Below are 26,027 nucleotides of genomic sequence, written 5' to 3'. Positions count from 1 at the left end.
CTCAGCACCACATAAGCAAAAAGAAAAAAGCTGGATGTGGCACTGTGGCTCAAGTGGTAGAGCGCTAGCCTTGAGCTAAAGAGCTGAGGGACAGTGCCCAGGCCCAGAGTTCAGGCCCCATGACCGGACCCAAAAAAAAAAAAAAAAAAGAATCTCAGAGACAACACCCAGGTCCTGAGTTCAAACCCTAGGACCAGCACAGAAAATAAATAAATGAATAAATAAGTAAATAAAATACACTGTTTCTCTGTTAAGGCAGAGCTAGGCACGAAAGACATATTAAAGTGCTAGATGTTCTCTCTTTAAATAGAGAAGATGCCACTTTAAGTGTAAGGTACAAAGAATCAACCGAGAATGTAATTGAAGAAGCTGAATCCACAAAGAAGCAGAAGGAACAATGAGTTGAAAATGAGTGAAGAGATTAGGAGGTTAGGGTTGGAAGTGGGAGACAATTCATTAAACGAAGGGGAAAATAAGGTTAGTGAAACCCATGATTGATGTCAAAACATATAATACTTAAAATTTAAGCAAAATTTAAGCCCTGGGAAATAATTGATATCAGTGAAAATGTTTTATAACTATGAAAAAATGAATACTTTAACTTTTTAGGAAGATTTGAGTAAGTTTGAGATGTGAAGGAAAAGTATTAGTTAAGTCAGTATAGCAAAATAACTAAAAGTGTACCATGAAAGTACGACGTGTTCTTTATGTCCTCCAAATTATGCACCCTCTGTGCACAATTCCTAAGCATGATTTGTTCTCCCTAATATTTTTTGGTCAAACTCATTCATCTTTTGAGACTTATCTCCATTGCTTTGTGAAGCTGTTGACACTCTAAACAAAACCATTCCTGTAGGCTTTATGTTGTAGATAATTATGAACTGTGTCATATTCTGTGTTTTGTAGTATTGGACCTACTTTTACCTGAGAGGTACCACAATCCTTTAAGTAATAACATAATAGAAACAGTGATAATGTTTTAATGAAAACTTTATTTGAGGATTTAAAAAATACTTGTTTTTGATGTTGGGAATTGAAACCCAGGGCTTCATACAAACTTAACAGGCATGCTACTATTGATTTATATGCAGACTATATGTAGTTGATAGTTTTATTTTGAGACCATCTAGGTAACCCAGGCTGGCCTCGAGATAGTCCTGCTTCAACCATCAGAGCACTGGGATTATAGGTTTGGACAGCCACACACCTTATATAACTGGGAAAATTCATAAAAATTTACTTGTATTTATAAAGGATAATTATTTCTATTATTTCTTGGCTTATTTGACTTCATTGTAACAACATTGATACTGGTGAATGAAATCATTGATTCCTCTCTTTCTGTGAGTTGTATACTTCACAAGTGTAAGCAATGATTTAGCACTGATTGAAAAAAACATTTTTGTTTGTCCAAGTTTTTTTTAAAAAAAAATAAACATGGCTATCTTAAAACAGAGGCGATGAACATGATGCATTTGGTTTGAAAATTTTTGGTTTTAGTACTTGGTAATGTATACATTCCAAGGGTTTGTATCTTAAATCTATGTATCTCTGGTCCTTTTTTTTGGGGAGGGGGGATACAGTATTAGAGTTTAAACTCATTGGCTTCCCATTTGCTAAGCAGTTGCTCTACTGCCTGTTCTTGTTTTCCTTTGCTTAATTTTCAGATAATATCTAACTTTTTACACAGACTGGTCTGGACACCCATCTTCCTACTTATACTTCTCCAGTAGGTGGAATGGCAGGTATGAACTACCATATTCAGCTTTAAAGGTTGAGATGGTGCTGTCATGAACTTTTTGCCTGGACTGATCGTGATTCTCCACCTCCAGAATAGCTAGGATTATAGATATGAGCCACTGTGCCTGGCTTAATATTATTAATTGTTTTTTTGTTTTTTGGTTTTTTTGCTGTAGGTCGTGGGGTCTGAACTCTGGGCCTAGGCTCTGTCCCTGAGCTCTTCAGCTCAAGGCTAGTGCTCTACCACTTGAGCCACAGCACCACTTGCAGCCTTTTCTGCTTATGCAGTGCTGAGGAATCGAACCCAGGGCCTCATGCATGCAAGGCAAGCACTCTACCACTGAGCCACCTTCCCAGCCATTAATATTTATTTTTAATACTTATCCAGAAGCTGTAAGGCAGTTCATGTAGGGACTTGCCCTCTCTTACCTCTTTGTTTAGAAAGCTGTACTTGCTTTTTTTTTTTTTCTCCTTTTTCTTTTCTTTTTTTTTTTTGGGGGGCCAGTCCTAGGGCTTGAACTCAGAGCCTGGGCACCGTCTCTGCGCTTCATTTGCTCAAGGATAACACTCTACCACTTGAGCCACAGTGCCACTTCCAGCTTTATCTGTTTATCTGGTACTGAGGAATTGAACCCAGGGCTTCATGCATGCTAGGCAAGCACTCTACTAGTAGGCCACATTCCCAGCCCTGAAAGCTGTACTTTCTAAACAGAGATGCTCATTATTAGATTTCTGTCCATCAGTTAATGCAGATTTGGCTAGTAGTTTTAGTTTTCCTATGTGTTTAGCAGTAATTTCAATCGAATGTGAGGATTTATCTTTATCTTGTTTTTTAGTAATTGAGTTCAAAATGTATTGAAATTTACATTTGGAAGGGTGCGTGTGTGTGTGTGTGTGTGTGTGTGTGTGTGTGTGTGTGTGTACGTGCGGGAGCGTGTGCTTGAACTCAGGGCCTGGGCACTGTCCCTGAGCTGCTTTGCTCAAGGCTAGCACTCTACCAATTGAGCTTCAGCTCCACTTCTGGCTTTTTACTTGTTAATTGGAAATTAGAGTCTCACGGACCTTTCCTTCCTAGGCTGGCTTCAAACCACAATCCTCAGATATCAACCTCCTGAATAGTTAGGATTACAAGTGTGAGCTACTGCCACCTAGCTTTGGAAGGTATTTTTAAGTTAGAAATCATTTCTCTGAGATCTTGGCCAACTATACACCTGACAAGGGTCTAGTAACCAGATATACGAGGCACTTAAAAAACTAACCCCCCTCCCCTTCCCATCCTCAGCAAAGAATGGGCAGTTAATATATGGGCATAGGAGCTAAATAGACACATCTTAAAAGAGGAAGTACAAATGGCCAGTAATTACAAGAAGAAATTCTCAGCATCCATGGCCATAAAGCAAATGCAAATCAAAACAACATTGAGATTTCATCTCCCATCTGAGTGACTGTCATTAAGCATATCAGCAACAGCATTGCACCAGTGGCTCACACATGTAATCCTAATTCCTCAGGAGGCTGAGATCTGAGGATCAAGGTTTGAAGCCAGCCCAGACAGGAAAGTCCATGAGGCTCCCATCTCCAGTTAACCAGCAGACTATCGCAAGTGGGCTGTGGCTCAAAGTGGAGGAGTTCTAGTTTCGAGTGAAAAAGCTCAGGGACAGCACCCAGACCCTGAGTTCAAGCCCCATGACCTACAAAAAATAAATAAAAGCAACATCAGATGCCGGTGAAGATACAGGGAAGAAAAGACCCTAAAACGCTGTTGGTGGGAATGTAAATTTGTACAACCACTGTGGAAGTCAGTATGGAGATTCCTCAGAAAACTAAAAATAGAACTAGCTTGTGATCCTTGATATCAACTGCCTTTGGGCATTTATTTAGAAGTTTACAAGACAAGATACAATAAAGGAACCTGTGTTCATTGCATCACTGTTCACGCTAACCAAACTTAAGAGGCAATCTAGTTGCCAAACAACCAACGAATGGACCAAGAAAATGTAGTATATATACACATATATTGAACTGTTAGTCATCCATTGGGAAGAATGAAATGTCATTTGCATGGAAATTGATGGATCTGGAAGAAAAAAAAACTACTAAGTATATTAAACCAAGTCCAGAAAGAAAAAGCGTTCATGAGGGTCTTAGGCCTGTCATATCTTTCATTAAGTACATACATGGCCCTGTGCATATGTACACAGTTAAGCTGATTAGTGGATGGTGTGTGTAGGAGTGAAATTCTGTGGTGTATACCTTTGAACAATTAACAGTTTAACAAAATAAATGTCAAGAAACTAAAATAATAGGGGACTGCTAAAGGGAAGGGGTAGAAAATGGAGAAAGGAATGTACAAATGCAGTCATAATACACAATGTATACACATATGAAAGGAAGTAGGAGACTTGATATGACTGGTGGGGGAAGTAACAGGTGGGAGGGGGAAAGGGATGGAAGGTGGTAGCTGATCAAGATACTCTGTACACGTAAGTGCACATGTTGAATTGTAACTCCCCTAAACATCCATTTGAAGAATACAAAGGAAAAGTAAGAAGTTGCTTCTCTGTTTTAGAGTGAGAGTGTTCAGTGTTCCTCCATCTTTCTGGATGGTGATTTTCTTAATTTACTAGGTTTTAGCATTTCATTTGCCATTAAGGGAAAGGTAGTTTAATCATGGTTCTGAAAACACTAAGTATCCTTATCACCACAGCTACTTACGATCATCACTGAAAGTCAGGAAATTTAACTCTTATTTGTGTGAGATAATTGCTTAAATTATCTTTAAATTGGATAACTTTGTTTTTGGTGCCAGGGCTTGAACTCAGGGACTCACATTCTCATTCAGTTATTTTGCTTATGCCTAATGATCTACCACTTGAGCTACGCTTCCATTTCCAGCTTTTTGTTAGTTAATTTGAGATTAGAGTCTTTTCAAATTTGTCTGCCTGGGCTTGCTTTGAACTCCAGTCCTCAAATCTCAGCTTCCTAAGTAGCTAGGGATTATAGTTGTGAGCCACTGATGCCTGCATGATGACTTTTAAAATACATTGCTATGAGACAATCAGTAAACATGATGTTACAGAATACGAAGGTCAATGTTCAATCACATCAGTAATATATATCCTTTGGCTCCTTACTTTCATCAACTTCTCTTTTGCTGAACCAGTTGCTTTTGAAATTAAACATAATCTTCTCTCCCAGTTATTTTATTCAGGCCAAAGTAAGCGCTTCAAGAAAGCTTATATTTTTCATAAAAAAAATTTTCTATTTAGGAAATAATTTACCATTGAGAATGTGTCTTCTCTGGAACAAAGATATCCTGATTCTCTTACTAGTTGGAAAGTAATATTTGTGGGAAAAAATGTAATATTTTGGTTCATAAGGCACATAATCTTCAAATGGCTCTCCAAAATGATAAAGGAATATATCTTTCTATCAAAAAGTTCCCATTGCCCTACATCCTCCTAGTTTTATCACACTTGTTTTTGCCAACTTGATAAAGATGAAATGGGTATTCTTATTTATTTATTTTTTTTGTCTGTCATGGGTCTTGAACTCAAGGCCTGAACATTGTCCCTGAGCTCTTTTGCCCCACGCTAGCTCTCTACCACTTTGAGCCACACTGCCATTTCCAGTTTTCTAGTGGTTGATTGGAGCTAAGAGTCATACAGACTTTCCTGTCTGGAATGGCCTTGAACCTTGTTCCTCAGATCTCAGCCTCCTAAGTAGCCATCAGCACCCTGACTTTTATATTTTCTTAAACTAACATTCTTTAATATATTTCTGAAGGAATATTTAGGAGAATATAGGATTTCTATAGTATTTTTTAATCCTTGGAAAATATGTATTATTGCAGAAGTTTATTAAGAAATGGTTTCAATCACAAGTTGAAGCTTTCAAAAAAGTTTTGAATAAAAAGCATTATTTTTGTTTATACAGAGTGGTAAAAAGTGTTTACTCTAAAGACATGTTAGCTGTTCTTATTGCAAGACTGTTTGATATTGGAGAAATGCCTAAAATGGATTAACTCCTATTTTGTGACATCTGTGCAGATAATGGAGATAATTATTTGGCTAACAGAACCTATGACTGCTTTTTACTTCCTGTGAGCTTTTTTAGGAGGAGCATATTTCTTTTTTTTTTGGAGGGGGGGGTCCAGTCGTGGGGCCTAAACTCTGGGCCTGGGCGCTGTCCCTCAGCTCTTCAGCTCAAGGCTAGCGCTCTACCACTTGAGCCACAGCGCCACTTCCGGCTTTTTTCTTTTTGCTTATGTGGTGCTGAGGAATCGAACCCAGGGCCTCAGGCATGCAAGGCAAGCATTCTACCACTGAGCCACCTTCCCAGCCCAAGGAGGAGCCTATTTCGTTCGTGGTAGTCAAGTAAAAAAACATAGTATCAATCATAGTTAGATATTTTATGTTTGAATTAAAAATTATTTTACTTGTGTTGTTGTTTCTTTTTTTAAACTTCAACTATCTAATGAGTGGAAATTTTCTGAGAATGTTGAATGAATTTTTTTTGTTGTTGTTTTTTGGTGTCAGTTCTGGAGCTCAGGGTCTCCGAGCTGTTTCTGGACTTCTTTATTCAAGGCTAGCACTCTGCCTCTTGGGTCACAGCTCCACTTCCTGCGTTTTGGTGTCTCAGACTTTCCTGCCCAGGATGGCTTCCAACATTGATCCTCAGATCTTAGTCTCATGAGTAGGTAGGATTACAGGTGTGAGCCACTGGGTGGGTGGATCATACTTACATAACTTAAAAAAAAAGTACAACTATCTTTCTTCCTTGTATATATAATGAAGAATATTTCACATTGGAAAACATTGCAGCATGTAAGTGAATTCATTTTTCTTTTTTTCCTGGGACTTGAACTCAGGGCCTGGGCACTATCTCTGAGCTTCATTTCGCTCAAGGCTAGTGCTTTATTACTTGAGCCACAGTGCCACTTCCAGCCTTTCTTGGTAGTTTAGTGGAGATAAGAGTTTGCTGCCTTGCCTGGCTTTGAATGGCGACCTCAGATCTCAGCCTCCTGAGTAGCCATCAGTGCCCAGCTTGCGTAGTTTTTCCCTTCTCTAACCTTACCTTCCTTTCCCCTTTCTTCCTCTCCTTTCATTTTTTCTGGTACCTGGGTTTGAGCTTAAACACTTGAGCTCTTTCGGGTTACTTGAGGCATTTTGCTACTTGAGCTACACCTCATAACTAGTTTTTTGCTAGTTATTTTGGAGATAAGAGTCTTGTAGATTTCCTACCTGGTCAGTTTGGAACCAAAATCTTCTGGGTCTCAGCTTCTTGAATAATGAGAATTAGAGGTGTGAGCCACCAGTGTTTTAAAAATTGACTTTTGTGAAGGACAATTTTGATGCATAGAAGACTAAGAGGAAGCTAGATAGATGTCTTCCATCTTCCTTACTCCACATAATGCATCACCTCCACGTGGTTTCCCCTATTCTTCTATCTGTTTCAGAGCATTATCTCTGATTGAATAGTGAACCACATTGAGACCTTGTAATTGCCCGCAGCCAGTTACATTAAACCAGACTGTTGATGCTGTGCATTTTTAATGTGGTCTAGACAAATGTATAGTGCTGTGTAGCCCTTATTACAATATCATATATAGTATTTTTACTTAAAGTCCTCTGCTCCTCACATTATTCATCCTCTAAATCCTGGAAGCATAGTTTTTCTTCTTCCAGAATGGCATATAACTAGAACCATATAGTAGTACCCTTTTCTTCTTTCACGTAGTAATATGCATTTAAGGTTCCTCCATGTCTTTCAATGACTTGATAGCTCATTCGTTGTTTTGTTTTGTTTTTGTTTTTTACCTTCCCCTCTCAGGCTCCTGCTCATTTGTTTTTAGTTCTGAATATATTGTAATGTTTTCATGTATCATAGTTTATCCATTAACCTACTGAATAACATCCTAGTTGTACTTCCAAGTTCTGGTGATTATGAAAAGCACTATTAATGCCTGTATGCAAGTTATTGTGTGGATATACATTCATCTCATTTGCATAAGTAACAAGGAATGCCACTGCTGAATTGTTTAGTAAAAGTATGTTTAGTTTTATAAGACCCTGTCTAACTGTTTTGGAAGTGGCTATATCATTTTCCATTACCACTATAAATAAAGGACAATTTTGCTTGTGCCACATTCTCCTCAGCATTTGGTGGTATGAGTATTTTGAATTAATATCTTGTTTTATTTTGCATTTCTCTGATGACAGATGGTCATAGACTTATTTGTTATTGTTGTTTGTCGGTTTTTTTTGTCGGTCGTGGGGCCTGAACTCTGGGCCTGGGTGCTGTCTCTCAAGCTCTTCAGCTGTAGACTAGCACTCTACCACTTGAGCTTCAGTCCCACTTCCAGCTTTTTCTGCTTATGTGGTGTTGAGGAATCGAACTGAGGGCCTCATGCATGCAAGGCAAGTACTCTTCCACTGAGCCACCTTCCCAGCCCCGGTCATAGACTTATTTATCGTCTATATATCATATTTAATCTTAGGTGTTGGTTAAGGTCTTTGAATCATTTTTTTATAGTTTGTCTTCCTGGTGTTGTTTTAAGAGTTGTATTATTTTGTATATCCTCTTCTATGGATATGTCTTCTGCTTGGGTTCCAGACATGGCTCAGTTGATAGAGCCCTAACTAATCAGGAAAAGGCACCAGGTACTGAGTTCGAGTCCTGGTCTTAGACCTAAACAACAAGAAAAGATATGACCTGCAAATTTCTTTCTTCTCCCAGTCTGGCTTATTCTTTTGGTACTCTTTCATGGAGTAGAAGTTGTAAATTTTAGTGAAGTAATTATTTATTTTATGGATCATATCTTTCTTGTATTTGAAATGTCATCACCAAACCCAATGTCCTCTAGGTTTTCTCCATGTTACTTTGCAGGTGTTTTATGATTTTCATTTTACATTTGGGTTTATGGTGTATTTTGAGTTTATTTTTTTGTGAAATACATATTGTCTGTCTACATATTGTTGTCTAAGATCTTTTCTTTCTTTTGAATGTGGATGACTATTGGTTCTGAGAAAATAGTAAAAGGCTATCTATGTTCCATTGTATTATTGTTTCTTCTTTTAGGAGTTGTTTAGTCCTCATTAAGATCAGTTGATTATATTTATGTGGATCTACTTTAGAGGTCTATTCTGTTCCATTGATTGCATTGTCCAATCTTTTGCCAATATCTTGATTACTGTAACATTGTACTTTATAATAAGTCTTGAAGTTGGGTAAAATGAGTGCTCCAGCTTTTACTTTTCTTGGATTTGTGTTTTTGTGTTAGTTATTAGTCTTTTGCTAGTCAATCTAAAGTTTAGATTTACTTTGTTGACATATATATATATATATATATATATATATATATATATATATATATAAAACGCTGAGATTTTAATTGGATTATATTGTCTCTGTAAATGAAGTTGAAAAGAACTGACATCTTGACAGTATTGAGTCTTCCTATTCACAGACATGAAAGAACCCTCCAGTTCTTTGATTTTGTTCATCAGTTTTGCAGTTTTGTTTTGTTTTTTTTATTTTAGGGCTTGTTAGATTTATATGTAAGTCTTTGATTCATTTTGGGGTAAATGATACTATGTTTCATGATTCACATTCTACTTTTTCATTAATTACATGTTAATCTTGACTCCTAAAACCTTGTTATAATTGTTTATTCTTTTGGATTTCTAAATAAACAATTATGTCATCTCCAAATAAAAGCATCTTATTTTTTTCACTCTATATTCTTTTTTTAATTTCTTGGTGCTAGGGTTTGAACCACTTTCTAGGCTGGCATCCTACCACTTGGACCATGTCTTCATCTTTGCTTTTTGCTGATTACTTTTGGAAATCGAGTCTAGCAAACTTATCTACTTGGACTAGCCTTAAACTGTGAGCCACCAGATGTAAGATTTAAGTTTCTTGAGGAGCTAGGATTACAGGCATGACCCACCAGCTCCAGGTTTAATATGTGTTTCTTCATAGATGTTTTGTTGTTTTCTTTTTGTAGTGTAGAGGCATTTCTCATGCAAGGTATGTGCTCTACCATTGGGCTACATCCCCTAACTTTGTTTTGATTACTCTGACAACACTTATCTTTTAAAAGTTGCATTTAGACCATTGAGCTTCAGAGTGACTATTAATATGATTGGATTAGTATATACCATATTGTCAGTTTGATGTTTGTTCCCCTGGTTCCAGTTTTCATTTTTTCATTGTCTTGATTTCGATTTAGCATTTTTATGAACATTTTATCTCAAGTATACCATTGTTTCCTTTTCTACTTTTTTTAAATTGGGCCTGTAGGGTCTGCAATATACGTTTATAATTAATTAAAGTCCATTTTAAAATAACACTTCGAGGTATAAGGTGTGAACTTCGTAATAACAAGCAATTCTAACTCTTCTTCCTGTCCCTGTATCATTTCTGTCATTTATTTCACTTACATATAAATAATCACAGCAAATACATAATGTATTTGTCAGAATATAATAGATAAGTATGTTGTTGCTGTTACCATTTTGAACAAGTTGTTAATCTTTTAGATCAGTTAAGAATAAGAAAAACAGATGCGCAGCATAGTGACATGTGCTTGTCATCTTAGCACTCCAGAGACTGAAGCAGGTGGCTGGTTTGAGGCCAGGGTCAACTACAGTATCAAGACCATCTCAGAAAACAAAGTACACAGTGAAAAAAGAAAGAAAAAGAAAAAGGTTTTATTCATACCTTTACTTGTTCAATGACTTCCTATATTGTACTCCTTTTTTAAATATTTCTCAAAGGAATGTCTACTGGCAGTGAATTCTCTGTTATTTGCCTGAGAAAGACTTTCTTTCATGCGTGCGTGCGTGGGTGCGTCCGTGTGTGTGTGTGTGTGTGTGTGTGTGTGTGTGTGTGTGTGTGTGTGTGTGTGGAAAAGGACTTGAACTCAGAACTTTACATTCTCATTTGGATTTTTGCTCATGGCTCTACCACTTGAGCCATGCCTCCAGTTCTAGATTTTTGTTGGTTATTTGGAGATAGAAGTCTCTTGGATTGTCTGTCTGATTCGGCTTCTAACTTTGAACCTCATATCTCAGCCTCCTGAGAGGCAATTTTAGAGGTATGAACCACCAGTGCAGTTTTTTCTTCACTTTTTTTTTTCAATGATCATTTTACAGAATGTTACAGAATTTTAACGTGGTTCTCAGCACTAAATATTTCCTTCTTTCCTCATGATTTCTGAAGAGAAGGTGGATGGAATTATTATCTTCATTTCTCTGTAGGCACATTCACAGAAACTCCTCAGTGTTTAAGGAGTTTCTAACAAAATTTATTTTTCTCATCTCGGAATGCATATGAAATAGTGGTATAATAAACACTAGTTTAACTATGTATGCCTCTAGCCATCTGTGGAATGTTCTGTTAGAAACAGAATGTGTGTGCACATGGGTGCGTGCACATGTGTGTGTGTCTGTGTATGTATGTGTATTCTGGATATGAGACCAATCAAAAGCAGGGCACCAACCCTGACACTGTCTCATCATTGTTCTACCGAATTTGAAAGTGTAACAATCACTGATACACAATATAGTATCTCCCAGAACTTACAAGGGTTGAGCATTATTGCTTTGTTTTTTTTTTGGTTTTTTTTTGGGGGGGGGTCCGGTTATGGGGCCTGAACTCTGGGCCTGGGCGCTGTCCCTCAGCTCTTCAGCTCAAGGCTAGCGCTCTACCACTTGAGCCACAGCGCCACTTCCGGCTTGTTTTTCTTTTTGCTTATGTGGTGCTGAGGAATCGAACCCAGGGCCTCTTGCATGCAAGGCAAGCGCTCTACCACTGAGCCACCTTCCCAGCCCCTGTTTTGTTTTTAATGTTCTAGAAAGATTCCTGAAGTTAGAGATTTTTATTTCAGTTTCTGCTGAAATTTTATTGAAAGGTTAATAATGGCAAGAGTAAGTATCTTATAAGATGTTTCTAATCTTTTCTCTTTCTGAGAGTCTCTTTGAGCTTGAATTTCTTCATAGTAAACTGGAAATGGTACAACTACCTTATTCATTTTCAAAGAAGAGTACCACACTTCCCAAAGTGTGTATATGCGTATGCACACAGGGTTCAGAGTTGAGGAGGGATCAGGAATGCAGAAGCTCTGAACAAATACCATAGTACTGTCTTGAAGCTTTTATTTTACTTGATTATAAGCAGTTTCAAACATTTTAAAATTCCAATTTGTACTGTAGAACAGAAGATATAATGATGTGGAGACCTGGAGTTATGACTAAAGAAGTAGAGTATTTTACCCAGCAGGAGGTCCCCTGTGTTCATACTCCCAGTATGAGAGTGGGAAAGAGATATGAGGGTTTTTTTAAAAAAAAATTATTGAAATTAGTAATTATATAAATTTCACAGTATTGTGGGATAGTGATACTTAGCTAAAGTCACAAACATATTTTAACCTTCACGAGGCACATTGTCATTATCATGGTCTATAAAGCTTATGGACTCTACAAACTTTGACACTACAGGTATTTTTTCCAAATCTGAGCGATATGTACATTTCTTTTCTTTTGTTTAGTGTAAGCTTTTCCCTCTATCCCTCTCATTCCCTCCTCCCATCACCTTCCTTGAGTTGCTTAGTTTGTTTTTGTCAATGTCCAGTGCAGCTGATGGGCCCCTCTGTTGTATGTTTTCCCCTGTTTCCCTCTGATTTTGTGTTCTCCTCCTAGTTTCCCTCAGATGTACACATGTATATACCATATATGAGATCAAGCATATGGACTCATCTAGAAATATGATAAATTAAAAAGAGGTCCTTTGTTTTTTGAGTGTTTACTGTGTCATATCCTTGCTTTTTTTGGGGGGAGGTGTCAGTCATGGGGCTTGAACTCTGGGCCTGGGCGCTGTCCCTGAGGCTCTTCAGCTCAAGGCTAGCGCTCTACCACTTGAGCCACCGTACCACTTCCAGTTTTCTGGTGGTTAATTGGAGATAAGAGTCTCACAGACTTTCCTGCCCAGGCTGGCTTTGAAATGTGATCCTTAGTTCTCAGCCTCCTGAGTAGCTAGGATTACAGGTGTGAGCCACCAGCACCTGCTCTCCTTGCATTTTGAATTCAACATCCGCATATCAGGGAGATCATGTGCCACTTGTATCTTTGATCTTGCCTTACCTCACTCAACATGATTTATTCTAGTTCCATCCATTTCCCTGTGAATGCCATTATTTTGTCCTTTCTAATGGCTGTGTAATATTCCATTGTATATAGATACCACAATTTTTTGATCCATTCATCTGTAGTGGGACATCTGGGTTTTTTCTATATCTTGGTTATTGTGTGCAATGCAGCAATGAACATATAGGTGCATGTGTTGTTGTATCCTGGTTCCTGTTGGTCAGGGTAGATGCCTAGGAGTGGTATGGCTGGGTTGTAGGGAAGGTATATATTTAGTTTTCTGAGGAACCTCCAGACTGCTTTCTAGAGTGGTTGTATTAGTGTACATTCCCACCAGCAGCACAGTAAGGTTCCTCTTCATATCCCTGCCAGCATTTGTTGTTGGCTAAATTTAGGATATGGGCCATTCTGATTGGGTAAGGTGGTATCTCAGGGTTCTTTTCATTTGCATTTCCTTTACAACTGGGGATGATGAACATTTCCTCATGTGTTTCTTTGCCATTTTTGAGATACGGTTTTTAAATGGTTGAATAAGATCTGAGAATCCTTGTTCAAAGCCAGCTCAAGCAGACAAATCTGACTCTTACCTCCACTTAACCAGAAAAAAAGCCAGAAGTGGAAGTTTGGCTCAAATAGTAGAATGTCAGCCTTGAGCAAAAAGGAGGATCTCAAGGCTCTGAGCTTAAGCCTTAGTACTCACACCAAAAAAAGAAAAAAGGAATGCACCTTTGAATCATCTTAAATGCTGTCAAATTTTGAGTTATCTTAAATTGGAAAAGTTTGGTTGAAAAAAAAGTTAAAGTTCAGATTTAGAAAAGATAGCTCTAGTGTGAAAAGGATTGCTCTAGTGTAAAAACTGAGTACTATATATAGTCTTCTCTTTGCAGTGTTTGTGATCTGTTGGGTATGGAAGGTGATAAAGTAAGTACACAAATAACCTCTACACAATATAAGGCTGATTAACTATAAATACCATAGGAAGGAACAAAGTTCCTAGGCCTCACAAAAGTAGTATGCTGCTCTTCTTTTGTTTAACATATCATTTGAATATTCAGTTTTCTAAACTGAAACAATACAAAAAACTTCTTTTTAAAACTGTATAATTCAGTGAGTTTTAGTATATTCACAAGGTTTTACAACTGTCCCCATTAGCTACTAACAAAATAAAGTTTAAAAAAATTTTTTTAAATGCTGTTAGCTAAACTATGCCCTCACAGTTTCCAGGCTCAATTATTCTCTCTCTCTCCCCCCCTCTCCCTCTTTCCATCTCTCCCTCTCTCCCTCTCTCTCTCTCTCTGTACATGTATACATGTATGTCAGGTATGTATTTAGGCTGCTTGACTCCTGCAGACATTTGAGCTTGCAACAAGAGGTTTTTTCCCCTAGTTTCCTTAACCCTGGGAAGAAATGGCCAGATTGCCCTCAAGAAGTTCCATTGTATCAGTGTGCCCTCGTGAAGTACCAGGTCTGTTCTACAAAGCATGCCTTTTCCCACATCTGTCCCTTTTCCTGCTGTAGTGTCTGACTTTTAAGAATGGTCCACAATGACCATTTCTGAAAAATGACTCCTGTTGGAATTTCTTTAGAATGTGGCGTGGCTTTACTACAAATGGGCCATACTGTAATGGAAAAGTGAATCAAGCATCCATAGTACAGCAGTAAATACTACATCCTAAGCAGTGTGAATTTTCCTCTATGGAGGTCTCCTTGGAACCATGTACCCACAAATATCAAGGATCTACTGTACACAATTATTTTCAGTATTCTTTTTTCTTTTTCAGTCATGGGGCTTAAACTCTGAGCCTGGGTGCTGTCCCTCAGCTCTTAAGCTCAAGGCTAACATTCTACCACTTGAGCCACAGCACCAATTCCAGTTTTCTGGTGGTTTATTGGAGATAAGAGTCTCACAGACTTTCTTGCCCGGGCTGGCTTTGAACTACCATCCTTAGATTTCAGCCTCCAGAATAGCTAGGATTACAGGCATGAGCCACTAGCACTATATTCTATTTTCAGTATTCACTGGTTAAAAACCAGTATTCACTGGTTAAATTTTTTTTATGTCTGAGCTTTACTTTTGTCTCTTAAATTTATTTCTGAGTTTTAAATGATCCATCTGTTGACTTGTTTGCTAACTAAACTACAACTGAAGTTTTCCTAGAATCAGTGTTTTTTTTTCTCTTTATTTTTCCTTCTGCTTCCTCCTCCTTCCTTAACTTATTTTAATGTAATTTCAGACTTAATGCTGTAAGATTATAAACAATTCTCAACTGGGTACCTGTGTCTCACACCTGTAATCCTAGCTATTCAGGAGGCAAAAATCAGAAAGATTGTGGTTTGAGGCCAACTTAGGCAAAACATAGGATTTTCCCATCTCAACTAATAACTGAGCACAGTGATACACAACTGTTATTCCTGCTATTTGGGATGCAGAGATCAAGAGGACATTGATTTCAGGCTGACACTGGCCCAAAAGTTCACAGGACTCCATCTCAACAACAAAAAAGCCAAGAGTAATGGCACACATCTGTCATCTCAACTATGGTGGAAACTATAAAATAGGAAAATTGTGGTCCAAGCCAGCTTGGGCAAAAAATGAGAACTTACCTCAAATATAAGCAGCAAAAATGGCTTTAGGTAGAGCTCAGCAGCAAAAATGAAGCTGTGAGTTCAAACCTCAATACCAGCAACAACCGCCAAAAAGATTGCGAACAATTCCTACATTCCCTTTACCCAGATTCACCTAATACTTACAGTTTGCCAGTTTAACATTTCTGGATCCCTATCCCTATCATTCACACATATACATACTCTTCTCCCCCTCCCCCACATTTTTTCCTCAGACCTATGAGAAGAAATAAGAAATATTGTGCCACTTTATGACAAAATTCCTTAGTGTATGTTCCCTCAGAATCAAATGTTTTCTTTTCTTTTTTTTTTTTATTTATATTTTTATTTTATTTTTTTATTTTTTTTTAAATTTTATTTTATTTTATTTGAGAACATACTGTACAGAGGGGTTACAATTACATGGTCAGGATAATGCATACATTTCTTACCAAGCATTGCAGCCTCCTCCTTTGTTTACCCTTCACCTCCCTTCCCAGCCTCCCCCCTCCCCCCCACCCAATCATACCCCCCCTCCCCCCCCCTCCGACATTGTAAAGCTGGTTTTGACATGACATTTTGTACTTCTCATTGTTGCAACAGGTCCACCTGAATCCTTAAACGACTTGTTTGTCCCCATCTCCTCCACAAGTTATACTGACATCAAATATAGTGAAAGCGGGGGTTATACTGTGGGGGAGGGACATACAAAGCAACCAAGAAATAATCTTATAAATGCGTTAGAAACACATGCATGAAAGAAACAAAAACATTAAAATACATATTTGAGGGTTCGTTTTCCTAACATCACATTCTCTGACTTTTTCCGCTTGACTCATACCTATACTAGATATTGCAAATAAGGGAAACCATGGGACCTATGTTTCTTTGGGCCTGGCTTACTTCACTTAATATAATTTTTTCCAAGCCTTTCCATTTCCTAACAAATGGGACAATGTCATTCTTTCTGATGGAGGCATAGAATTCCATTGTGTATATATACCACATTTTCTTGATCCATTCATCTATTGAGGGGCATCTGGGTTGGTTCCATATCTTAGCTATGGTAAATAATGCTGCAATAAACATAGTTGTGCTGGTAGCTTTAGTGTGGTCTTTTTTGTAAACATTAGGGTAAATGCCCAAAAGTGGGATTGCTGGGTCATAGGGGAGCTCTATGTGGAGTCTTTTGAGGAACCTCCATACTGCTTTCCAAAGTGGTTGAACAAGTTTACATTCCCACCAACAATGAAGTAAGGTTCCTTTCTGTCCACATCCCCTCCAGCATCTGTTGTTGTTAGAGTTCTTGATTTTTGCTGTTCTAACTGGAGTGCAGTGATATCTCAATGTTGTTTTGATTTGCATTTCTTTTATGGCTAGGGATGTTGAACATTTCTTCATGTGTCTATTGGCCATCCTTCTTTCTTCTTCAGAGAAGCTTCTCTTTAAGTCTTTCGCCCACTTACTTATTGGGCAGTTGTTTCTTTGAGGATTTGTTGTTGAGTGATTTAATTTTTTGAGTTCCAAGTATATTTTAGATATGAGACCCTTGTCCGTTGTATGGCTAGTAAAGATCTTCTCCCAGTCCGTGGGCTTTCTATTGATCTTGCTAGCTATGTCATTTGCCCTGCAGAAGCTCTGCAACCTTATACAATCCCATTTGTCCAACCTTTCTCTGATTTGTTGTGTTTCCGGGTCTCTATTCAGAAAATTTCGGCCTGAGCCAAGGAGACCCAGGGTTTCTCCTATTCCATCCTGTAATGTTTTCAGAGTGTCTGCTTTGAGTTCAAGGTCTTTGATCCATTTGGAGTTGATTCTGGTGCAGGGTGATATATAAGGATCTAGCTTTAGTTTTCTACATGTAGTTAACCAGTTTTGCCAGCACCATTTACTGAAGAGGCTGTCTGTCTTCCATTCTATTGTTTTAGCTCCCTTATCGAAGATTAGATGGCTATAGGTCTGTAGGTTCATTTCTGGGTTTTCAATTCTATTCCATTGGTCCTGAGGTCTGTTCTTATGCCAATACCAAGCTGTTTTGATTACTATGGCTTTATAGTAGAGTTTGAAATTTGGTATTGATATTCCTCCAGCAGTGTTCTTTCCGTTAAGGAGCGTTTTTGCTATTCGGGGTCTTTTATTGTTCCATATGAATTTTTGGATTGCCTCTTCTATTTCCTTGAAGAATGAAGGTGGAATTTTGATAGGTATTGCGTTGAATTTGTAGATAGCCTTGGGCAGTATTGCCATTTTCACGATGTTAATCTTTCCAATCCAGGAGCATGGGAGGTTTTGCCATTTTTTAAGTTCTGTGTTGATTTCCTTTTTCAAGATTTTAAAGTTTTCATCATAGAGGTCCTTCACTTCTTTAGTTAAGTTAATTCCTAGGTATTTTATTTTTTGTGGGGCTATTACAAATGGAGTTGCTTTCCTAATTTCAGCCACACTTTTCTCATTGTTGGCATACAGAAAAGCCATTGATTTTTGGGGGTTAATTTTATAACCTGCTACTTTGCCAAAGTTTTGAATCAGCTTGAGTAATTTGGGAGTGGAGTCTATGGGATTCTTTAAATACAAGATCATGTCATCTGCAAAGAGGGAGAGTTTTATTTCTTCTTTCCCTATTTGGATCCCCTTTATGTCTGCATCTTGTCTTATTGCTGTAGCTAGGCATTCTAATACTAGATTGAAGAGAAGTGGAGAGAGTGGGCATCCTTGTCTTGTTCCTGAGTTAAGAGGAAATGGCTTTAGTTTTTCACCATTGAGTATAATGCTGGCTGTAGGTAGAATCAAATGTTTTCTAAAATACAATTTTGTTGTTATTTTAAGATGTTGTATGGAGGGGTTACCATTTTATTAATCAGATAATGAATATAATTCTCTTTTTGAACAGTGTCACCCTTTCCTCTACTTTTCTCCAATTTCCCCCTCCTGTCCCTGCCCACAAGTTGCATATGTAGATTAAAAAAAATTTTTTTTTGGTTGTGGGGCACAGAGGACTTTTAAGTAAAAATACTATGTACGATACTGTAATAAGGGCTACATAGCACTATACATTTGTCTAGACCACATAAAAATGCAATTTGTGGGGAGGTAATTTTAGAATATGTTGTCTCATCAAAGTTGTACATACTGCTTTAAGTTATGTTGATGCTTACTGCCTTGCACGTAAAAAATAAATACATTGAATTTTTATTATTTTAAAAACTAGTCCATAGTTATATCAGTGATTGTAAAAATGGTGACTTTTCTGTCATTTACTCTACTGCTCCAGTATTAGTTGGCATTCTATGGAAGAACCTTTTTGTTTATTTCAGTATGAGTTCAGTTTGTTTTTGTCATAATTTATTTTGATGTTTAAACTGTTTCAGTTTAGGTCCCTAAGACCAGCCTCAGGCTAGTTCCTATCTACATTTGGCTTGTACCCATCATTAACTGAGCACTTACTGGCACAGTAAGATATTCTAGGGACTCCTCTTATTTTGTCTTTACTCCAAGGATCTCTGGTTACTTTTTGTGTAGTGTATGCATTTAGAAAACAAAAAATCTTAAGTGTGCTGATTGCCACTGGGGTATAACTGCTACTTGATCCTTGTAGTGAAAATATGTGTGTGTTATACACACATAGGAAATAACTACAACATACATACACATTTCCCTGTTTATTTCTATCCTGCCATTAACCCTTGTTTGAAATCTTGTGTTGATTCAAAGCAACACAGTGGTGTCCAAGCTGTAGGCTGCAGGTATCTGCCACTTTTCTTTCCTCTGAAAGTGTGAGTTGTCTTTAGAATTGGAATTGTTACCAAACATTTGGCTGTCTGGTAGGAGATAATGTAGTGAAAGTATAGAAAAACACGGCCTGCCTCTCAGCTTTCAAAAATTTGTTTTTTTTTGTTTGTTGGTTGTGGGGCTTCAACTCAGGGGCTGTGCTTAAGGCTAGTGCTTTACCACTTTGAGCCACGGCGCCACTTCCATTTTTTTTTTTTTTGGTTAACTGGAGATAAGAATCTCATAAACTTTGCTGCCTCAGCTGGCTTTGAACGGGGATCCTCAGATCTCAGCAGCCTGAGTCACTATGATTTACAAGCATGAGCCACCAGCACCCTGCAATCAAGAGTTTAAAGATAATTTCTCCTACTAGAGGATATGAGGTTGCTGCTGCTACATCTGGAGAAGCAAGAGAATGCATGTACAACATAAGCTGTGTGCAGAGATAACTACCTACCTACCTGTCACACAATTAGAAAGTCCAAGATGTGGAAATGAAGGAGAAAGATGAATTTGTACAGAGGCAGAAGTCCTATCTGCACATTTTTACATGTGTGTATGTGTATGTTTCTCTATGCTGGTCATTTGTATAAATGTATACACACATACATGTTCATACATATATATATATATATATATATATATATATATATATGACTGTTAGGGCTGCCATAATAAATTACCACACAGTGGGTGGCTTAAAACAACAAAATTTACTCTGTCACAGCTCTTAAAATAGAAAAGCTAAAATATAAACAAAGAATTATGTTTACCCTTTTTGTGTTGCTGTTTGTCTTCATTGTTTTTTAGCTCCTCTGTGGTTTTACATACTGATTGATTGCATGTTGTGTTGTAATCTGTAAGAATTGGTCCTTAGAATTTTTTTTATTAATAATGTTAAGAATTTCTTTATAGAACATTGAACTAAGATTGTTTTTACTAGTTTAGATAAAGAGTTGCTGTTCAGGGTTTAAGAGATTAAGAATATCTAATTTTAGGAAAAGCTTGTATAAATAAAGGAATGCTTATTTTTTTCTCTTGATCTTTTTTATTATGAATTTTTTTATTTTATTGTAAAGATGCTGCACAGAGGGGTTACAGTTACATGAGTAAGGTAATGAGGACATTTCTTGTTGAAAATGTTACCCACTCTTTTGTTGTTCTCCCACTATCCCTTCTTATATGGCTCATTGTTTTGGAAAAATGAATTTCTGTTCTAAAGATGTATTTAAGTGCTTGGTAAATAAAAAAATTAGATAAATTGCCTTTGATTTGACTTATAGCTCTTAAGCATTACAACTTTTATGACAACTGTTAAAATACTTCTACATTATTTGTGTGCTTTCTTATCTCTAATTACTTTACAGCGAATGTACATGATAATGAAGAGAATATGTTCATTTACAACCTAGGTTGACAGAAAACACATAAATAAAAGAGAAAGCTGGGGAATGCAAATCATTTCTGGTGTAGCACTTCTCTTTCTTCTTAATGAAAGATCTCAACTTGGCTGGTCCAGGAATAATACAGCTTTAGTTAAAGAGATTCACCTCCATGCAGACACTTTGCAAAACTGTCAGCACTCCTGGAGAACCAGACAGTCTATACAATTTCCCTGGCGCCCAGTAAATTGTGGCTTGCTCCTGTGAGTAAGAGTACTGCTTCCTTCCTAGTCCCTTTGAACACTTGGAGACCATTAGCTTCCTTGGAAATGGTTACATGCTAGGTCTATAGAAAGAATTTTGTTAATCACTGTATCTTTGTTTATCATCCTTTCTTAAAGCCATGGAATTGCTTTTTTTTTTTTTTTTTTGCCACACTTGCATATATGTGTGTGTATGTGTATACATACTATGTAGTTCCTACCATAATGTTGTTTATAGGCAAAAAGTACTTTTTTTTGGGGGGGGGGGTCCAGTGGTGGGGCCTGAACTCTGGGCCTGGGCGCTGTCCCTCAGCTCTTCAGCTTAAGGCTAATGCTCTACCGCTTGAGCCACAGCGCCAATACCGGCTTTTTTCTTTTTGCTTATGTGGTGCTGAGGAATCGAACCCAGGGTCTCATGCATGCAAGGCAAGTGCTGTACCACTGAGCCACCTTCCCAGTCCTGCAAAAGTACTTTTTAATGTTTAATCCTGAGTAGAACATGGAACCTCTATGTTAAATACCACTAATCTGAAGAGGAAATTTTAGTGATATATTGCAAAACCAACTTTTGATCTCTTTAAAATTAAATTCATTTGATTTATAAATTACAAAGAGCTATAAAATGGTGATTATTTAACAAAGCTAAAATGCTCAGAAAATCTGGTATATGCATAGAACACAATTTTTTTAAACAACAAACAGGGACAAAAAGTGTTAAATTGGGGGGAGGGCAATCAACTTTTAAAACTTAAAAGACTATTAAATTCCCAGTTTCTATTTTCATAGCAGAACTGAAGATCCAGGGTTAAAGGAATAATACTTGTACATCAAGCGACAAACCAAACATTCCAGATATCATTACATACTTGTATATAGTTAATAGCCTGCCATCCCTGATTCTCAGTCCATTTTACATTGTGTTGTATCCTGTTTCTTTTCTGCTCTCACTTCCTCACTCTTCCCTGTGAGGGGTCTTCTTCCTCGTTTTATGCATTACTAAATATAACACAGGTTTTTATTGTTTCTTTTGTCTGATTTTGGTTTCCTTCCTCTTGCTTTTATAATGCAATAGTTGTATGTTGCACAGTTGGGAGAACTCCTTGAACATGAAAGTCTACATATAAAGCCTTTTTTTCTACTGAGTGTTTTTCTTTAGAATTATTTATCATATTACAGCAGTATAGGAGGTATTAAAAAACATTTTGGGGTCTGAAAATATGGCTCAGTGGTAGAGTGCTTGCCTAGCATGCATGAAGCTCTGGATTTGATTCCTTAGCACCACATACATAGAAAAAGCCAGAAGTAGTGCTGTGGCTCAACTGGTAGAGTGCTTTCCTTGAGCAAAAGAAGCTCAAGGACAGTACCTAGGCCCTGAGTGCAAGCCCCAGGACTGGAAAAAAAAAAAAATTGGAAGGGATAAAGTTACTGAAGCATAACTGGAAATAACTAAGATTTATTCAATAATTGAGAAAAATAATGGGGTTTTAGTAATGAATGAGTAATTGGGATATGTTAATTTTGGAATCAAAATGCCTGATTTCTTCATGGTTTGCAGGAATATTTCTCATTCTCATTTCTTCTCTTCTGCCTCTAACCTAATTGGTCATACAAAACTGCATTACTTTTTGCCTTAAAAATCTACCCAGTAATTGCAACAAAACAAATGTATTTCTTCTTAAGTTTTCAAACTAGTGAACCTAAATAGTACAGAGGTGAATTTATTAAAAATTTCTCATCCCTTTAACAGTAGTATTTAGTAGATCTTAATCAGGCCATTTAAGAACTTTTAAAGAATGTTTCAGGTAGTTTTGATACATATCAATTGGTAGACCATAGATGGAAAAGAATACTGCTCTACAGGATAAAGTCCAGCTTTTCATTATGATTTATAATTTTACTTCTCCCCATCTCTCTAAACTCCTTTTCCCAGAGATTATATCACCTTCAGAAACACTAAGCCACTTGGAGTTCTCAACATGTGCCTTATTTTCTCATACTTTTATACACTTGCACACACTGCTTGCCCCATGTAAAATATCCTTGTCCTCTCTCCTCACCCTTCCCATCTCTACTGAAACATCATCCTTTCTCCTTTTCAGATTGAATTAAACAACACTCATTTAACATAAAATCTGTTATGATGCTTGAAGGCCTACAGAAAGAACTTTACTAATCACTGTTTCATTGGTTTCCTACTTAACACAGCATTTCATCATTATTGGTTTCCTTTCTAGATCATATAGAATGCAACAACAGAGGCCATTGTGTGCATCTGTTCCTCTCATAGCTGACACATAGAAGACATACCATAAATGTTTAATGAAATGGAAGATTTTCATGTCTTTTTGGAACATTGAGCACACTAGAGAAATCTCTAGGAGCAACTCTGCTGTCTATATTTTGAGAATTTTCATGTGGTTTTAAGTATAAGACACTTGTAAAAAGCAATTTTCTTTTCATTAAAAGGGCAAAAAGAGCTGTTGTTATAAGGCATCTTACTATATGCCATAAGTTTTTCTGTACTTGTGTAAATTGGCTTTCCTCCTAGGAATTCCATTTCCTAATATTAAGTTATAGTTAATATTATATATAATTATAATATATATTTATATATATTATAATTATATATTGTATTATTATATGTTATAGTTAACATATATTAACGTAATATAATAAATATAACATATTTATTACATTTATATTTATATAGTGGTCAGTTTTAAAAACTTACAGCCACCCTGTCCTCTGATTAAAGTACTATTCTGGCTATTCCTCCTCTTCACTTCCATATTTAAGAAACTAATGGCCTGCACAGTAGGGGTGAGGGAATACAAGGCCCCATAATGTTGGCTTTCCAGGCTTTACATGAATAGGGTCCTACTTTGATCATTAACTTTAGGGTCTTACTCTCCCTTCTTGTTTTATTTGTCTTGGTCTCATGATATTGTCTCAAACATATCTTCCTTCTTTGCTCTTTTTATCTGTTCTTCCAGGAAATGTTTAAACAAATTCTTAAGCCTAATCTAAGGTCGACCTTAGTGATGGAGAAACATCATCCCCTTCACAAACAGAGTAGTAAATATCTCCTGAAAGGAAGATTCATAAGTGAAAACTTAGCTGTACCAGTTTCAGTCTATAATAACAGTAACTGAGCTCAATTATTTTTATTGGTAAGATAAAATCAGCCAACATAACAGCAATAATAGATCACACAGCCATTATTTTCGTTTCTACTTCATGAATAAAATAAATGTAATTTAATTTAAAATATTAGTTAAATCATTATTTGGTGTATTCTGTTATTTTTCTGTAATAAGCATGATTTTGAAATACTACTCAGGTGATTAAATTTAGCCTTTTCATTACCTGAGTCTGTATTTCCTCATTGTTTTTCTAATTGGATGTTTAATCCAGCCTTTAAAAAAATAATCTACCTCCCCCACCCAGTATCATTTCCCTCTCAGTTGTTGAAACCAGAAATTTAGAAATTATCTTTTATTTTTCCATACATCACCCTTTCCTACTCCAGATCAGTTCTTTTGACTTTGCTCATTACTTTTCTAAGTATTTTTAGTTTGACTACATTACTTCATTTAATCTCACAGAAGTACAGTATTTTACAATAGTTAAGAGCATGGGCCTGACTACATTTGAATTCTAGCTATGTAGGAGGGCTAATTTAGGGAAACTGTACCTTTTTTGTTTGTTTTGACAGTATATATGAGTAATTTTATCCATTTTATATGATTATTCCAAGGATTTTGTGAACTAATAAATACAAAATGAGTAAATAGCAAACACTTGGAATTGTGCATAGTCCATATTTACATGTTCATTGTTCATCTCTAACCAGTAGTTGAGGCCTTACGAACTTCTCTCCCATACCATCGCAGCAGCCTACTGGCTTTCATTCTGCGTTCCCCCCGCCCCCCACCCCCAATAGCAGTTATCCTGCTTACAAGATACTGCTTATAATTAGAATAAAACAAGGAGGATTTTACTCTAAGTATAGATATCCTAGTAGTTTACTAAACTTAAAAGGCCATAGGTGCTCTGAGCACATTCTTGCTTCTTACCTAGAATAATGTCTGACATGTAGAAGTTAGTTAGTAAATATTTGTTGAGTGAATGAATAAAAATTTTTACTTTTTATTTTACTTTTCTCAAATTCATCTCTTTATCTGGTGGCTACTAAAAGCACCTCTTTGGTAGGCAGTTTGAAATCTAGGATACAACTTAAATCATACACATTTGGCTTCAAATTCTCACACTCATTTACATGTGAGCCTTGAGTAAAGTTACCAAGGAGTAACCACATTTCAGAATGTAACTGAAGTTTATTAGGAGTAACTGGGGGTGGTGGGGGGGAAGGAGAGGGGGTTACATAAGAGTAACTGAAAATCAGAGTATCTAAATTATTCTTCACCTAATTTTATTTATGTGCAAATGAGAGAGTTTGTGTAAAATTATATAAAGAGTTTCTTATAAAATGTCTAGTCCTGAAGACTTAACGAAGTTCTTCTAGTGCCATTTGGTCCTTTATTACTTATGTTGTTGTTGTTTGTGTGTGTGTGTGTGTGTGTGAGAGAGAGAGAGACAGAGAGAGAGAGAGACTAAGTGAGAAAGTGAGTGAGTTGGCCTTAATCAAGCTCTTAGGGACCTTTTTAAAAGTTTGCATCTAGGCCTGAGTGGCTTGCACCTGTAATCTCAGCTCCTCAAATGGGTGAGATCTGAGGATTGAGATTCAAAGCCAACCCAGCTGACAACAAATTGGAGACACTTATCTCCAGTTAATTTAGCCAGAAGTGGTGGTGTGGCTTAAATAGCACCAGCCTGGGGAGGGGGGGGAAGGGGGGGTAGGGGAAGGAGAAGAAGGGAAGGCCAAGCAACAGCTTAGAGCCCTGAGTTCAAGCCCCAGGACTGGCATGTATACACACACACACACAAATTTGTACCTTTTATATATGTATATACCACACACATCTTAAAAATTGGTTTGCAAAGTAATAAACTAAAAATAAAATAATTAAAATTATGTAATTCAAAATTGTCTATTGAAGATTGATTTTTAAGAGTTGCCGCATATGAGGCTGGGAAGGTGGCTCAGTGGTAGAGTGCTTGCC

The 26,027-nt window shown here is 37.0% G+C and overlaps 1 protein-coding gene across 1 annotated transcript in view; it reads left to right on the top strand.

The window, feature by feature from the left end:
• Positions 1-26,027, top strand: part of Raph1 (Ras association (RalGDS/AF-6) and pleckstrin homology domains 1) — an 85,249-nt gene that overhangs the window by 6,581 nt on the left and 52,641 nt on the right.

The sequence above is a fragment of the Dipodomys spectabilis genome, unplaced genomic scaffold (genome assembly GCF_019054845.1).
Source record: "Dipodomys spectabilis isolate Male_0828 unplaced genomic scaffold, ASM1905484v1 ptg000373l, whole genome shotgun sequence".
Lineage (NCBI taxonomy): Eukaryota > Metazoa > Chordata > Mammalia > Rodentia > Heteromyidae > Dipodomys > Dipodomys spectabilis.
The sequence above is the reverse complement of the archived record's forward strand: the minus strand, read 5'-3'. Positions and strand labels throughout refer to the sequence as shown.